Source organism: Anthonomus grandis, chromosome 6 (assembly GCF_022605725.1).
Source record: "Anthonomus grandis grandis chromosome 6, icAntGran1.3, whole genome shotgun sequence".
In the NCBI taxonomy this organism is placed as follows: domain Eukaryota; kingdom Metazoa; phylum Arthropoda; class Insecta; order Coleoptera; family Curculionidae; genus Anthonomus; species Anthonomus grandis.
The window spans coordinates 31,442,972-31,459,742 of record NC_065551.1 but is presented as its reverse complement, the minus strand read 5'-3'; the positions used below and the strand labels follow the sequence as shown (position 1 = coordinate 31,459,742).

Sequence of the window (16,771 nt, the reverse complement as noted above, 5' to 3'; positions counted from 1 at the left end):
TAATGTGTTGACATATCAACAATGCATGCCAAAGTTTGAACTAAGGATTGAAATTTTAGTGGCTACTCGCTTGTAAAGTGCACGAGAAGTGACTTCTTGGACAGTAAAAATCGTTTAAAAACTCTTTAAGATATGGCACTATATTCTTTCAATTTCTGCCTTTTTGAACATAATTAGGGCCTTAAGCTTCCCGGTACCAATAAGTAAACCGCCGAACATATTGAACCACTATTATAATTTTTTGTAAAAAAAGGAGATCGATGATCAATGATTACAATGTTCTGAGTGCATGCAACTCTTTTATTTGAAAGCCGTTCAGACCACAGGCAGGCAAAGTGTAAAAGGCAAACCGCAATCCTAAGAGGAGTGTTAAAACGTTAAAACTGTCTCATGACTATAAAACCCGAAGCCCAATAGCCGGTTGAATAATAAGTGTTGACCTCCCGCAATAGCGGTTTTCGACGTTTGGCGTTTTGCGGTGATATAGAAATAAACTTTGAAATATTTACTGTGTAGGACTGCGATTTTACTACACAATTTAATGCATAAATAAATATATGACTTGTTTATATTTTATTAGCGTTCATAATTTGAATAAAAATTAAACAACATAAATAAATTAAAGCTTATAAATTTATGATTTCAGAGGGAGCTGCTTGCAGTGGTTTAATTTGTAATAATTGGTCTTCATATTTTTTGTAAACTGCAAATATTTGCGTAAAATACAGTGAATCATTAAAGTGTTTGGCTCAAAAATATTAGAATCGGTATGATATTATCTATCAATATTCAACATACAAATGATTAAATTATGAGACAGTTTTACCACTAAAAACAACTCTTGAGTGTCACACCAAAGGTTCCAATCATAGGACTATACAAACTATTAATCTCAGATATGTTTTTTATATATAATTCCTATCCTAAAATGTTCCTAGTCTATTTTGCTAAATAAAAAAATCAGACATATATAGGGTGTCTCCTTTTTCATAGGGACAGTATTGCTATCTCCTATACTATAAAAGATACGAGGGCGGTTAAATTAGAAAAAAGTTGCGGCATTTTATTTTGATTAAAAAAATGTATTTAGATTTTTTATGCGACGTTTCGTTTTTTAGATATCATCATCAACTTTTTTTTTAAATACGGACCTGGATTTTTTATTTTCTATTTAAAAAGAATTTTTATTTTCCTTTTCAACAATGTATAACTTAAATGTCTGTCTCGACGTTTCGGTATAAAAAATAGCAGTTTTCAAGGTTTTTTCTTTATAATACGGACCTGGTTAGTATTTAAAAATGGGTTATTTCTAAAGAGCTTTTCTTGTCTATTGCTTGTTTCCGAAATATGTAATCTACTATTTTTTTATTTAAAAACTTTAAACCACTTGGTTTCACTGAATAATACTGTAAAATTGTACATTGTTGTGAATAGGTTTAGAATCACTTAATTTTAAGATAATTGCCTTTTTTGAAAAAAATTGTTTTAACTATTATAAGTAAATTTTAACGTTATTAAAGGACCTGTTTTGAGTGTAGTCTTTTACTTTTTAGTTGATCATTATTATAAGTCAACATTTCTGATTTAAGTACTTTTTAAACGCAATGCCCTATTTAAGTGAAAAGCACAAGATTGAAATTTTAATGATGGTTGGATTCGGAGATAGAACAAGGACCCAAACGGAGGTTACGGATTTAATCAGAAACATGTGAGCAAAATTGAAAATCAGTTTGGGGAAAATTGCCACATTAGAAGAACGATTATTTCTCGTAAATCTGCACTCAATGAAAATCCCAAAATTAGTGTGTTATTATCCATTCAAGAACACCCAGAGAAAGTGAATGTTTGGGCAGGAATTGGGGGCTACCAAGTTATAGGCCAAATTTTCTTTGAAGAAAATCTAACTGGAGCAAGATATTTACAGTTTTTACAAGAGGAACTAATTACAAATCTGGCTGCTTTGTTTCCTGATCAAAATCTAGTTTCAACAAGATCATGCGCCTCCCTATTTTCCATGTCTTGCTCGAAGCCATCTGGATACTATATTTCCAGGCAGATGAATTGGTAGAAGAGGATCTTTTGAATGGCCACCAAGACCTCCCGATCTAACTACTTTAGATTTCTTCCTGTGGGTGATATTTGAAAACCAAAGTTTATGTGTCTAAGCCCGCAAACGTTGAGGGGTTCAAAACTAGAATAAGGCATGAGTGTAGATTAATTTCTCCAGAAGTTATAAGAAACATTCAAAACAAATTTTAAGTACGTTTAGGACATTACCAATGAGTATGAATGGGCTATATTTTGAACACTTATAAAAGGAAATAAAATAGAGTAAATTTTTGTTGAACAAGGTGTTTTGTATATAAGTCGATATTCGATATCTCCTGGAATTCCAAAGTAAAAGGTTAACTTCTAAAGGACTTAAATTAAACTTTTTCCTGTAATATATACCTATATAACTATGACGAAACAAACGTCACTGATGACCCCGGTGCTAGAAAAGTCATTGTTCCACGAAACTCGAAAAGGGTCGAACGTGTCCAAAATCATTCCATCAGGACAGCCATTAGCATAATGGTCTGCGGTAGCGCCAGTGGAGTCTTGTTGCCGCCCATGGTGGTATATAAAGCCAATAATATTTATGAAAACTGGTGTAAAGGCGGCCCACCAGGAACAGTTTACAAAAATAGTCCAAGTGGCTGGTTTGACGCCAACTTATTCGAGATATGGTTTAAGGAAATTTTACTTTCACATGTCCTAAGAACAAGAGAACCTAGAAAAAGAGTGATCCTCGTAGGAGACAACTTGACCAGCCATTTTGCTCCAAGTGTCGTACAGGCAGCACAAGAACATGATATATATATGAGCCCGTTTCCTCCCAATGCCACAGATCTAATGCAACCATTAGATGTGGCGGTATTCGGACCAATGAAGAAGAGATGGCGTGATATTCTCGAAAGCTGGCGAAGAGAAAGTCGATATCCTGGGTCAATTCCAAAAGAACAATTTCCCATTTTACTGAACAGACTTTGGGTGGCCGTTAGTGACACAGTGTCACTAACAGCCAACTAAGTAAAGGTAGAAGTAGGCGAGAGCGCCATGAATATTGTCGATGATGATGTAGAACCATCCACCTCTAAAGGAAATTCGAAGAGCGCAACAAATAAATCAAAGTTGGGTGTTAAGGGTAAAGAAAAAAATCTCCCATTAAGAAAATCGACACGAAAAATAGATGATTCAAACAAATGTGGCATCTGTAAGTGTTTGTGAGAAAACTACAAATATCGAGTTGAATGGATAAAATGCTGCAAATGCCAAAAATGGATTTGTGGCATCTGTAACAATGATAGTAGGGATCCCTATTTCATTTGTGATAGATGTGAAGATAGTTCGGATGAAGATCCCTATCATACAGACGAAGAAGACGAATATGTGCCTAACTAAAGTCTAGTGCCTTAACGTTTAGTGCCGTATTGATTAACCTCAGTGAAGTTTTCACTTTTTGTTTTGTTGAGTTTATGTTAAGTTGAATATTTTTGTATGTTTACTACAGCATTAAGGTTGTGTATCAAACTTCCTGTTTATTTAGGCATTAATTGCCTACTATACCTACCGATACCAAAATGTATGTATAAGTTTGTTTTCTATTTTCTTGTTTTGTTTTCTGGTTTGTTTACTAAAAATAAATATTTTTTAACTTTTGTATAAGCAAGTTGTTTATTTTTGGTGTTTTTCACCATTTGGATGTTAAAGAAAATTAGGTACCTACCTATATGACACACGCCAATATATTTTAGCCCCATATCTGGGGTTTCTTTGTCAGTATAATGTCGTTTAAGGTGTTTTAAACGTTAATAAAACTTTCTGACAAAGTAGCCCCAACCACGGGGTTACTTTGTCACCATCAATATATTTTTTTTTAGCTAAATCGCTTTTTGTAAAAAAAATTAGCATTGTTGTAGTTGTAGAGGATGATTTCGTCGGTATACTCATAATTTTTCGCCACCCAAATTCCGAAGGATACCGAAGTTACAAGTAAAAGTATGTTCAAAAGGTGACAAAGTAACCCCGGTTTACGGTTATAAATATCTAAACGGATTTCAGATGGTTGCAAACCTCTACAAACCAACGTTTTTTGATTAAAAATTATTGAGTTAGATGTTATTAACGGCTATAACTGCCAAAGGATATGGATAAACCTTATAGCTTATTTATTATAGAAAAAAGATTTTTAAGTAATTTTCAGAAAAAAAACTTTGGTTTATTGGGGTTTATAACCACAATAGATTGATTTAGCTATTGATTGTTAATATCTGGTTAAAAAAATATTAAAATTCCTTGGGAATTTCTGGAGATACGGGCATTATATTGATTACATCTGATACGTCCATTGTAAACATAGAGGTATTCTATGTTGCCAAGTTGCTTTTTTTTTAATAACTTTTTTGTCAGGAATCTTTTTTTTTATTCTGAAAAATTTGTTGATTACTCTCAAAGTATATAGTATTAGTCAGCAAATAAATGAAACTTTTAAGGAGTACATTTTTTACCTGTTACAAAATACAACACAATAAAAATATATGTAGTGGATTAAGAAAATTATATATTGTATGAAAAAATTGGAAAGTCAATATGACATGATTGTCCGATGTTCTAAGAGTAAAACAGATTTTATAATTTAATTTTCTTGAAAACAGTTAATCACATAAACTTGAACTTTTGCAGCTATGTATAATTGAAGCCCTTGGCGTGAAAAGCCACAAAATCCTTATACCTGACTTTTTTATTTGAAATTACTCGGAAATAAAGGTACTAGCCACATACAGCATATTTTTATGATCATTATTACTGTGCTAAAGTGTCGTTTTCACAAAATCTGCTGTGTAATGAAAATTTTCGGTTTAAGGTTACAAGCCGCCATCATGAGTAGCCCACGTGCCGGATGTTCTCAAGAGTTTAAGGAGTTTTCAAGTAATTCTAGTGAAAAAAATAGCGGTGAATGGAATTCTGACGATAGTGTAAAAGACAGAGACTACGTAGAGAGTGAAAATGAATCCAGTGCGTCATCCTGTGAAGAGCAACAGGTATGTATTTGAGGTTATGAGGCTTAAACCCTTTTACTGAAAATTTTAGTTATGTTATTTTGAAACTTATTTGGCTTATTTTGTGGCATATACCTTTTTTCTGAAAATTGTAGCTATGTATTTTTGCCATTATTTTTGTGTATTTTCTTAAAATATCTGTAATAATGTTTATGGCAAACCCATCATCCCAATCATCATCCCAATATGTTTGTCAGAATACTAAAATAACCATATATAGCGGATTTTTTGTTTACAGGAATCCAGAAAAAAACGCCGTGCTGAGTTTCCTACCCCTGAAAAAAGAAACAAAACTAGATGGCGAAAAAAAAACGTCGAAAGATCTGAATTAAGAAAAATACGTCGAAATCTTGGTTCGCCCTATATAAATAAAAAAGGCAAAAATATTGAAGCTAGAGTCTTAGGTCCACCATGTGGTTGCAACAAAAACTGTAGGATGTTGCTTCAAGGTACAGAAAATAAAATGTTTGACGATTTTTGGAATATTGGCGATTATGACAAGCAAAACGCGTATTTATTTCATAACATAAAGCAGTTGCCAAAAAAACGTTCATACCCCAAGAAAACAAAGAGAGCTGTCTCTTCTCGGAATTTTAGTTTTCACTATTTTGTGAGGGTCAATGGCTTTGATGTAAAAATATGTAAAAGAAAATTTATTTCCATTCATGATCTGACGTCTCAGAAGTCTCAGAATTACAGCTTCTGCACAAACAAATGCTTGAAGGCCTAACCACACCTAAACCAGATCAACGAGGGAAGTTTCTAGTGCGTCATAATAAAATACCGGAGCAGGCCTGCCAGTCAGCTCGAGACCATATTAATATTATTCCAAAATACACAAGCCATTACAGTAGGAAAAAAAATCCTCATAAAACTTACATTAATCATGACCTCAATATATCTTCTTTATACTATGATTATTATAAGCCTTGGTGTGTTGAAAAAAATATAATACCTATAGTAAGTCAGGACAAATACAGAAGGATATTTTGTTCTGAGTTTAATATAGGATTTAAGCTACCAAGAAGCGATACCTGCAAGATATGCGATGAACTAGATGTAAACATTGAGAATTCTAAAGAAGATGAAGAATCTCTAAAGAAGTTAAAGACAGAAAAGGAGTTGCATTTAAGGCGCGCTGAAGTAATGCAAAAAACTTTAAAGGATGAAATAAAAATGACTGCTTTAAAGGATACATACGTATTATCATTTGAACTTCAGCAAGCACTCGCTGTACCCTCTTTAACAACTGGTCCTGCTTTTTACTTAAGGAAGGCATGGGTATATAATCTTGGTGTCCATGACTGTGTGAATGATAAGGGCTAAGTATATGTACATGTGGTCTGAGAATACTGGTAAAAGAGGTAGCGATGAGATTTCCAGTATTCTCTTTAAAAATTTCAAAGAACAAGAACACCTCCCCAAAAACCTTATTGTATATACAGATAATTGCGGAGGTTAAAATAAGAATTGGGTCTTGTGGAAGCAGTTGGTTACAGAAGGTGTATTTGAATCCATAGAGCATAGATTCTTAGTAGTGGGGCATACTCATCTTCCGTCCGATAGGGACTTTGCTATGATAGAGAAATATAAAAAGAAGATAAAGGCAGTATATGAACTAGCAGATTGGTATGAGGCAGTAAGTAAGTGTAAGAGAACCAATCCGTTTAAAGTTACTGTAATGAAGAGAGAAGACTTCTTTAGAAGGAAATATTACTAAAAAAAAGCTTACCGATGAAAAAGAAAAAGTTGCCTTTAGCAAAATTTGTATCTTTAAGTTTGACAGCGTAAATCCCAACCTTTTAAAGATAAAACATTACTTAAATGACAATTTAAAATTGTAAATATTTGAAAAAAAGGTATTAGAAGGCAATGTTTAACAGAATGTTTAAAACAAAAATATATGGAGCCAATAAAAATAAACCCCAAAAAACTTGATAATTTATCACTTTTGCTACCGTATATACCTGAAGTAAGCCATATTTTTTTTTTGGATATTGGCACAAAAAAACTGGTTAGTCAAAGAAGGGGCGTTACCGATGGATATAGAGCATTTGGATGAAGACTACCCATTAAGTGATGACAATTAATTTATTTTTCATTTAACTTTTATTTTTCATGTAAAAGGATACAAGCCACATTTTTTTGCAAATTAAATTCCAAAAAAGTAAATCTAGTGATTTTTTTTAAAACCTTTTTATTGGTATAAGACTAGGTAAGGTGTTTTATCTTTTACAACCGAATTCAAATAAAAAGAATTTAATTTTGATTTTGTGGATTAAAAATGATTTTCCAGAGGCGATTTCTCAAAACCTACTGAATGTGGCATACATCGTTTTCACGCCAATACCTTCAATCCAGACACGGTCTTTAAAAAAACGCAATAAAAAATTAGGGTTGCTATTTAAAAAAAATCGTCTATGATCTACTGAATTTATTCCATGTTCCAGACTTACATTGTATATCTATATTGCGTTTTACTGAATGAATGGAGCAAACAAATGGTATACAATACATATTCAGGTTGTTGCGCCTGATAGGGGTGGCCCTGCTGGTTCTTCTCAGTTTTATCAAAACTGAGTTGCCGAATCTTAAGACTATCGCTCCCTATTCGAATAAACAAAAACATTAAGCAGTATCAACAAAACTATTTATGGAAGGCGCAAGTCCCGCCCCAAATCCCGCCCTATTCTTCATAATTTCCTCCACGTTTAAGGCTAAAAACGGAATAAACGGTATACGATCTATAAGATCCCTCCTTCCACCGTGTTTCTATGTATACGATACACCAGCCCTGAAAAGCTCGCCCTTTCTCTCTCGCTTTTACTTGCCGCGTTCGTATGCATTTATCTTTGTTTTATGAAACAGAATGGGAAGGTTAACAATAACAATTTTACCGTAGAATGACTATACAAGTTCCCGAGGAGCGGATAGTTCTAAATGATCCGTCACACGGAACGGTGGACACTCTATAATACGCGGCGTGTTTTTTGGAGCTTTTTGGCGCAATTAAAAGGCGCGAAAGTTTAAAAAGTTTTTTTTTTAAATCTTAACGGTTTTTAAGGACTTTTCTAGTTGTTTTATGGACTACCAGTAGGCTAAAATCAAAATAGTTTTTTCATGGTAATTACAATCTGACGTAAAACCCGCTGAATGGTGAGTAATATTAACGTTATGCGTGTGGCGCGCGCTTTTATAAATAAAATGAATCATCTTCATAATTTGACCAAGATGCGAGACATAATTTCCTCGATTTGTCACAAATTACTTTGAAGCCATGTGGTTTTATGCATAATATGTTGGAAGCTGATGAACGTTTGGATTTAATGAGTGGGACTCTTAAGCCGGCCGGCGGCATTAAGTAGTTTTTGAAAAAAGTCACTTTAAAATATTTGAACGAAAACATGTTAGCAAGACCTAATTTAAATCTATATCATATACAGAGTGTAAATAAATAGGTGCGAAAAAATTCATGGGCTGATTCTTGGGCAAATTTTAAGAAAAAAACTTTATATGATCGTATATCCTAAAAGGCTTCAGTTTTGAGATACCGGGTAGTAAAGATTGAAGAAAAATATATGTTTTTTTATAATACCTGTAAAACCCCTTATATTAGATATTTTAATAAAATTTGATATGTATTTTCTATGCATCGAAAGGCATTTTCTGAGGCTCACTAATTTTTTTATTTGTACCAGTGACGTTCGTGTAAGGTTTAAGCTAAATATATTTGATAAAAATATGGTACGCCACTTTTTTTCTGTTTTTTTTTTTAAGTAATTCTCATTTATATATTTCTGAGCACATTTGATCTCTTGACTTTCTTTTGTCCGAGGTTGCGTATTCGATTAAAAAAATAAAATCCATCTACCTAAATGTATTACGTGTTTATTATTAATGTTTAGATGTGATTCTAATTTTTGTTTTAAACCAAATGAAAGAAAATGAAATTAAATAATTATAAAAAATGTTGAAAATTACCATCCTCTGCCATTATGAGAGAGTCTATACGTCGACGGATTTGTCAACGAGTCCGATAAACAATTCCAGGAGAAATTTGAATTACGGCACATGAATTAATGATTCGATTTCTCAAGTAATTAATATCCAGTACCGGAATCCTGTTTTTAAATGACCCCATGTGGTAAAATCTAGTGGATTCATATCTGGTGACCAAAACTGAGGACCGCCCCGGCTTATCCAACGATTTGGATATGTTTTGTCTAAATAACGACGTGCTAAAATGGACAGGAGCCCCATCGTGCATAAACCAAATTACTCTTCTAACATCTAGGGGTACCGCCTCAAGAAGTCCTGGAAGTGTGTCTGGGAGAAAACGAGTGTATGTTTCCCCATTTAATCCCTTTGGTATAAAATGTGAGCCAATAAGGTGGTCTCCAATGATTCCAACCCATACATTTAAAGACAATTGTTGTTGGTGATGAACTTCAACTATGGTATGGGGATTTTCATCTATGCCCAAATGTAGTTATTATGGTAGTTAATGATTCCCTTAATCGGGCAAGTTTTTAATTTCAATAAAAAAAATATATATTTTGTTATATTATTTTCTTTATTTGCATTATACAGAGTACAAAAAATACGAAAAAAAAATTTTTTTTGCTTACATACAAAGAATTTTTCTTTGTACGTATCCTATGGGATACATTGACCGCTCAGGCATCTTTAACATGGTATATTAAAAAACAATTGCGCGTATTCTGTCCTTGCACAAAACATAATCCCACATTACACTTTTGACAAAAAACCGTGGATTGTCCATTCGTACACAGCCTACATCTTCCTTTTGTGTAAATGTGGGAAAATGTCCAATTTGCTCATATCTGATATCATCAGTTGGTCTTGCCATTACTGGAACCCTAATCTTTTTTGCTGGTCTTTTGCTCGGTTTTAAGCAACGATAAAGCCAAACTTACTCTGAATTCTTTCAAATGGTCATATTTCCGTCCAAGGACTTCACTGTCTCGTCTGTGCAACAACCAAGCGTTATTTACACAAATATCAATAAGTTGTCCGAATATCCCCAAATACGAACGCCGTGACTTATAGGGTGTCTTATAAAGAGCTATTAGCATGTCAGCTAAGTCTACACCACCCATGTGGGTATTGTATTGCTTTAAAATTTGTGGACATACCACATCAACTTTCTTTTTTTCCTTTTTGCTGTATCGCTTTACTTGAAAAGTAGGAGTGTGTGATACGTACGAGCTGGCTAGGGTAACGCACTTTGTGTCAGCCCATTTTACGACTGCAATGCCTGCATTATTATCGACTTTATAATCAAAAGTCCCCCTACCCTTCTTGTGTAAAGATTTATCTTGTTCTAATGTACAATCTTGCAATCGGTTACTTCGCACAGTACCTAAACTGTTTATGCCATAATCGTTTTTTAGTAAAATAATCAGATCTTAAAAAATAAACCAATTATCAAAATATACATAAGTCTCAATGGGGTTTGAAATCGTTTTACAAAGCTGTACAACTACTTTTCCGCCTGATCTAAGTTCAGCTTCGGTTCCAGAAAGAATCATGTTGTCAAAAGTAGTAGATCCAGTATATATAAAAAAATCATACACTATTCCAGATATCCCAGCTCTTACAAACATCTTGAAGCCCCATTTTTTAGGTTTTTTTGGCATATATTGTCTTAGATTTCCAGCTTTGGTCACTTTATATGCTATCATCATTTCGTCAATCGAATAAAGGTTCTCACCCTTGGTTTTTATACAGTTAGTCCTAATTCTTTCTAACAAAGGTCTTATCTTGAAAAGACGATCTCTATGGGCATCAGCATTATTGTCTTCAAAAATGAATAAGTCGTCTCAATTTTTTAAACCTTTTTACCGGCATAGCATCAGCAATAAGGTTATATCGAAGATTTAGCGACCACTAGTTTTCAAAGGACTGCATGCTTACAACTCCCATAAGAAGTTCCACGCCTAAAAAGGCTTTTATTTCACTAAGAGACGTGTTTATTGACGTACCTGTTGTCAATGTTGAGTAGATATTGGTTTGCTCTACAATGTACTCAATAACAGAATCGTCCCAAAATTTTTGAAAATATTGAAGGGGAGTAAGTATATCATCTGGAGACTCGTGTTCAATCTCAATGGGCAATTGCTAATACTCAAAATCTTCCCTTTCCCATTTGAAATTATGCCTTTTTTGTTTTTGTTTTTGTTTTTTAAATTCTCCGTAATAACGGATAATGGTATATCGTCATCAGAACTATCAAAATCATTAGATTGATCTACTGGTATATGTGGTGAATGAATTTCAGGATTATTCAAATCCAAAACATTTGTGTCCACCTCTTTATCATCTGATAAGTTCCAACATCGGAAATGTAGCAGTCTTCGGGTGGTAATAGCGGAAAATAGTCCGATCGATCATCCCCACTACCGAATTGCCTTGCTACATGCTTTTGTATCTTTCAGTATACACTGCCCGTTTTCCCTATATTATTACGATATCTTGCTGAAAGCGTGTCAATACTAATGTATCCTGCTAGATACATTAGCCGATTAAGAGTTTTAATGATTGCCTCTCTGGAAAAATTAGCTTCGACGGTAAACAGAATCTGCCTTAAAAACTGAGGGTTTTGCTCAATGACTTCTAACATTCAACGAGACAATTCAAGACGCCTAGGAAAATCTAGTGGTGATAAAGCCTGGACTCGTTGTACGTGATATGGATATAATAACTGATTCATTCAAATAGTCCATAACGTCATATGATGGACATGTACCTGCAAACCAATTTTTCTAGTACTGCCGTCAGGTTGTTCATCAATTAAATTAAGTACTGCTTCTTCCAATTCCGGTGTTCTAATATCGCGTTGGTGACCACAATCATGCTTTCTTGGTCGAAAAGTTCCAGTTTCTCGTAGTCTTTGATGAAGGCGTGCAAATAATGTATGTTGAGGTGTCATTCGTTGAGGGTACAATTCAGCATACATTCTAGATGCTTGCAATGAATTTCCGTTAGCAAGACCATAAACAAAATGCATATCGGTCATTTCTGCATTTGAATAATTTGCCATTTTGATTAAATGGATCAAAATTGCACAAAAAAGTTTCTATTTTTAAAGGAAGCAAGAACTGACAATTAATCAACAATCATCAGCAGATATTTAACAGGTGTATAACCTATTAATACAGATTAATAGGTTAAGTAAAAAATAAAAAAGGTTTAGTAAACAGTGGTGTACCATATTTTTCATCAAAAATATTTACTTAAAACCTTGCACAAACGTCACTGATATAAATTTTAAAAAAATAGTGAGCTTCAGAAAATGCCTTTTGATGCATAGAAAATGCATACCAAATATTACTAAAATATCTACAGGGGTCTCACAGGTATTGTAAAAAACAATCTTCAATCTTTACCACCCGGTATCTCAAAAGTTAGGACTTTTAGGACTATTGAGTTTTTGAATTTTTTCGCATCTATTTATTTACACCCTGTGTTAAAAAAAAAACACAATTTTTTTATTTGGCAAGGAAATGGTAATTTAAGGTGCCTTACCTACTTGCCTGTTATTGTTTTTTTTAGGAATAAAGGACTCGCGTGGATTTTTGTGAGTACGTTGGGGAATTATATTCAAGAGTTTTTATTTGTTTAGATGGTTGGACAAAATACTGCATGTTAGTTAAATGATTCCTTAGATAATTACAAAATAAAGAGATTATATAGGGTAGGGACTCAACCAGGAATAAATATAAAAAATATGTCAAAGAAACGCAAAAACACGTCTACTAAGAAACATTTTTGCCGCATATTTTCTTACTGAACCCCTCCGAAAGGGGGAAGGAGGAAAATTGACGCTATACTTTTCTTTTTGAAATCAATTAACCCTTGACTTTAATTTGAAAAAACTCTGTAGAGGTATATGCAAATTAACAGGAAAATATCCCGACCTTAAATGCATATTTTCTAAATGCATATCTTGAGGAAGTGATCAATCGTTAAAAAAATACTTGCACTTACCTCACATATTTTTTAAAGTGAAATGATACCTCTCTTGTACAAATCATAATAATTTAAAATGGATTTCACTAATTAGAAAATCAATTTTTTTTTTACTTTTTTAAATTAAATTAAATCATTTCTGGTACTGTTATTATGTAGGTTTTGACATATGTTGCACAATAATTATGTGCATAATAGAAAATTCTATTTTTTATCTATAACTGCTAAATAAGACCTTAGTCAAGAAAACTGTAAATAACAAACTTAAAATAGCTTTAAATGTCTGGAATAAAATATAATAAACTAACTTCTGGACCCAAGAAATGCCTTAAAAACCCCTAGTTACAAACAAAATTTTTTTTTATTTCTTCCAGAACATTGAGGACAATTTCTATTTAACCCCGATAGTTCAAAGTCTTTTTGCAACTTTGCAGTGTAATTTCTTGCTCAGAAAATTAAAGATTTCTGTATTTTCTTCTGATTACATACAATTTCTAGTTTGTGACAAAGTTTGTACCTATTTTTTTTATAAATAAAATGTTTGTAAGAAAAACTATATATTACTTAAGCAACTGTTTAAAAACAAAAACCAGTTACTTCTTAACAAAGCTCTAAACGCTGATAAATGTCTGTTTCTAAAGTTCTTAAAACATTCGGCGTAATTAATTGAATTTTGTTTCTGATGCTCTATTTTAGTTCTTCAATATTTCTGGGTGTAGTAGACTTTACCTTTAAGGCAACCTCACACTTGCAAACCTAATGGAGCAAAGTGAGGTGACCTTAGTGTATATTCGATTGTCCCTCTCCGTCCAATTCATCTATTGCGAAAAAAAATTATTAAGAAATTATGGTACATACATTAGCAGCAGAATTCATAAATTATACATAAACGGAATATCCATTAATACCCTGAGGATGCTGATGATGCATTACTGATAGCAAGCACGCTCAAAGATTTACAAATACTTCACAAGGTGAAAGAAGACCAATGCTCAGTACAACAGGTAGAAAAATACATATACCGAAATATCATTATCAACAAAAACAACTCCCAGGAAATAAGAATTAGATATGAAAGTGAAAAAAATATTCTGCACAAGAGAAATCAGTTTATCCTTGAATATCATATTGCTGAGTGCTTTTTGTGCTGCTTTATAACATGGATCCATGAAGAACGAAGATATAAAAGACCAGAGACTTTCAGACACATTTGTCGGATAAAAAGAATCAAATGAAAAAGAAAGACGGATGAATAAAAAAAAGAAATAACGTAAATTACAGTAACTAGTTTGTAGATATATCCTATATACAGCGAAAAATTCAAGTCAATTCTTTAGATTTGCTGTTTCAAAAATATATATTGAATTGCCATGATGATTGCCAACCTTCGCAACGGAGACGGTACCTGAAGACAAGAAAGCAGCATAATGAGCACCACCTTCAAAACCTGAAAGTGAAGATTTCCATTTTCAGTAAGAAATAGTCTGATACAAATGTATTCCGTAAAAATACAAAATATCTATCCCCAAATAAATTGGGCAAACAATTCGATCTCCAATGATTCCAGTTCACACATTAGTTTTTGCTTGATGCTGTGTAACGATCACCCACTTTGGATTTGTTTCGGCATGTATTAATGACAACGGCCGGTGTACCTAAAAAGAAAAGCTATGCTATAGATATTTGCAAGGCTTTTTAAAACGGCATCATCATCATTAATAGTAAAAGTGTCTTCGCCTGAAAATAACAACCATTTGACCATTATCAATCAAAATTCTAACTTAACATCAGGATCGTCCTCTAAAAACTCCTGGACTGGTTTCATAATAAACCTGTATGTAATTTCTGAGATAAATTGAAACTTTGCAGGTACATTCTGCAAGACATATCAGATTAGTTAATTGCATTCAAAAAATATTGTATGTACATCGTGGCATGAAGCCTGGAAATGTTATTTTGTAGTCGCATAATATAAAATAATTGATCTTAAGATGCTAAAGAACTGAATGATTCTACACCAAGTTTTAATGGTACTTTGTATTATAGTCAAGACTATGCTCGCAGAGAGACTCCTAGTCTTTTGGTAATCTTGTATTTGAAATTATCTTTGGTGTACTACCGTTCTTGACAGAGCTGACACCTTCTCAAAAATCTTAATGTTCTGGAAAATTTATCAATTATGACTGAAATTAAAGCTGTTTTGTAACATACCTCGTAATCCCGAGTTCTTCCACATTCTTCATATCTCCAGTTTTGTATCCTCGCTTACCGAAGGCTGTTTTTATCTAGGCATATTTCTTAGGTGTCCACCAGTTCTCAATTGCTCCTCATCTTTACTCACAGTACTCTGACTCAGTGGGGGACCAATCAGGCTCAATTTCTCGAAATAGTGCCACAGCTTCAGTTTGAGTTCGACAAGCCAAATCCAATCATTATTAAGATTTCGATTTTTAAACATTCTTTTTAGTACGGCATTTTGGCGTAAGTAAATACTCACGAAGAAATAATAAATGTTCCACTTTTTACAATCTAACAAGAAGCTTTGATTCTTCTGTTCGCCCTGAAGAAGGTCTAATATAGGCCCAAAAGATGGCAATAAACCCCTTAAAAGTTAACAAAATTAAACTGGGGTCACACAAAATACTATCTTTCTTGAAACTCATTTCTTATATTTTGAAATACTGTTATAATTCGTTGCTGAAGATCATCAAGGAAATCTAGTTGTATTTTAAATACAACAGACCCCTAGAAAAAAAATCGAGGGGTGTTAGATCTGGTAATCTCGGCGGCCATTCTATTGAATCTATTCTTCCAATCCATACAGTAAGGTGGCGCTCCATGTTATTGAAGATGTATCAGATCTTGGTTTAGGTTTCCGTTTCCATTAACATCTAACTACTTGTGGATGAATGGTGTAAACATTTCTAAGTATGTTTCGCTATTACTATTAATAAATTGTTTCTAGGGTTTCTTTTGTTAAATATAGCAGCAGCAGTAGCAGTGCTAATAAGGGCTAACGATTTTTAGACCCATAAATAAAAATTTGATTTGAATTCGTTCAGCTAAAATGTATACCTATTTGAAATTATGTTTAATTAACCATTTATAATGATTTATTGATTTGATATAGAAATTAACGTTTTTAACGACTTGAACTAAAATATCTAATATATTAAAGGAGGTCACAACTAAACACCTTAAATCAGAGAGGCAAAAGGGGACTGGATGAAGAAAAGGTGTGAAGAACTGAAAGACATACAGCATGGTTTCAACCTGCACAAAAAAATTAAAAGAAATATCTGAAGCAAATAAGTCAGAATGATGATGAATGAATCAGTTACATTCATTCATAAGAAGTGACATCTACTAGCAATAGTAACGAAGGTCCTACCATAATTGATTGTGAACTTGAACGTGCTACTAACCAACTCAAGAACAATAAGAGCCCAGGCAATATTTATCCAGAAGTTATTGATAAAAAAACTTGGATCTGTCCCTAAAGCTATTATTAAACCAAATATATAACTTTGGAAAAAATTCCAACAGAATGACTAGAATCTACATTTACTCCAATTCCCAATAAGCCGAATCCTCGACAATGCAATGACCGAAGTCAACATATTTCAACAAAAAATTGAAATATATAGACTTTGCAATGACTTTAGATTAATTAGTGT

At 33.2% G+C, this 16,771-nt stretch overlaps 1 protein-coding gene across 2 annotated transcripts in view; it reads left to right on the top strand.

Moving 5' to 3' along the window:
- The first annotated feature begins 8,055 nt into the window (after positions 1–8,055).
- Positions 8,056–16,771, top strand: part of LOC126737714 (runt-related transcription factor 3-like) — a 97,581-nt gene continuing 88,865 nt past the window's right edge. For both annotated transcript variants that reach the window (XM_050442716.1, XM_050442715.1), the window contains exon 1: positions 8,056–8,258. The gene's annotated coding sequence lies outside the window, so the exon portion shown is untranslated. The remainder of the gene's footprint in view (positions 8,259–16,771) is intronic.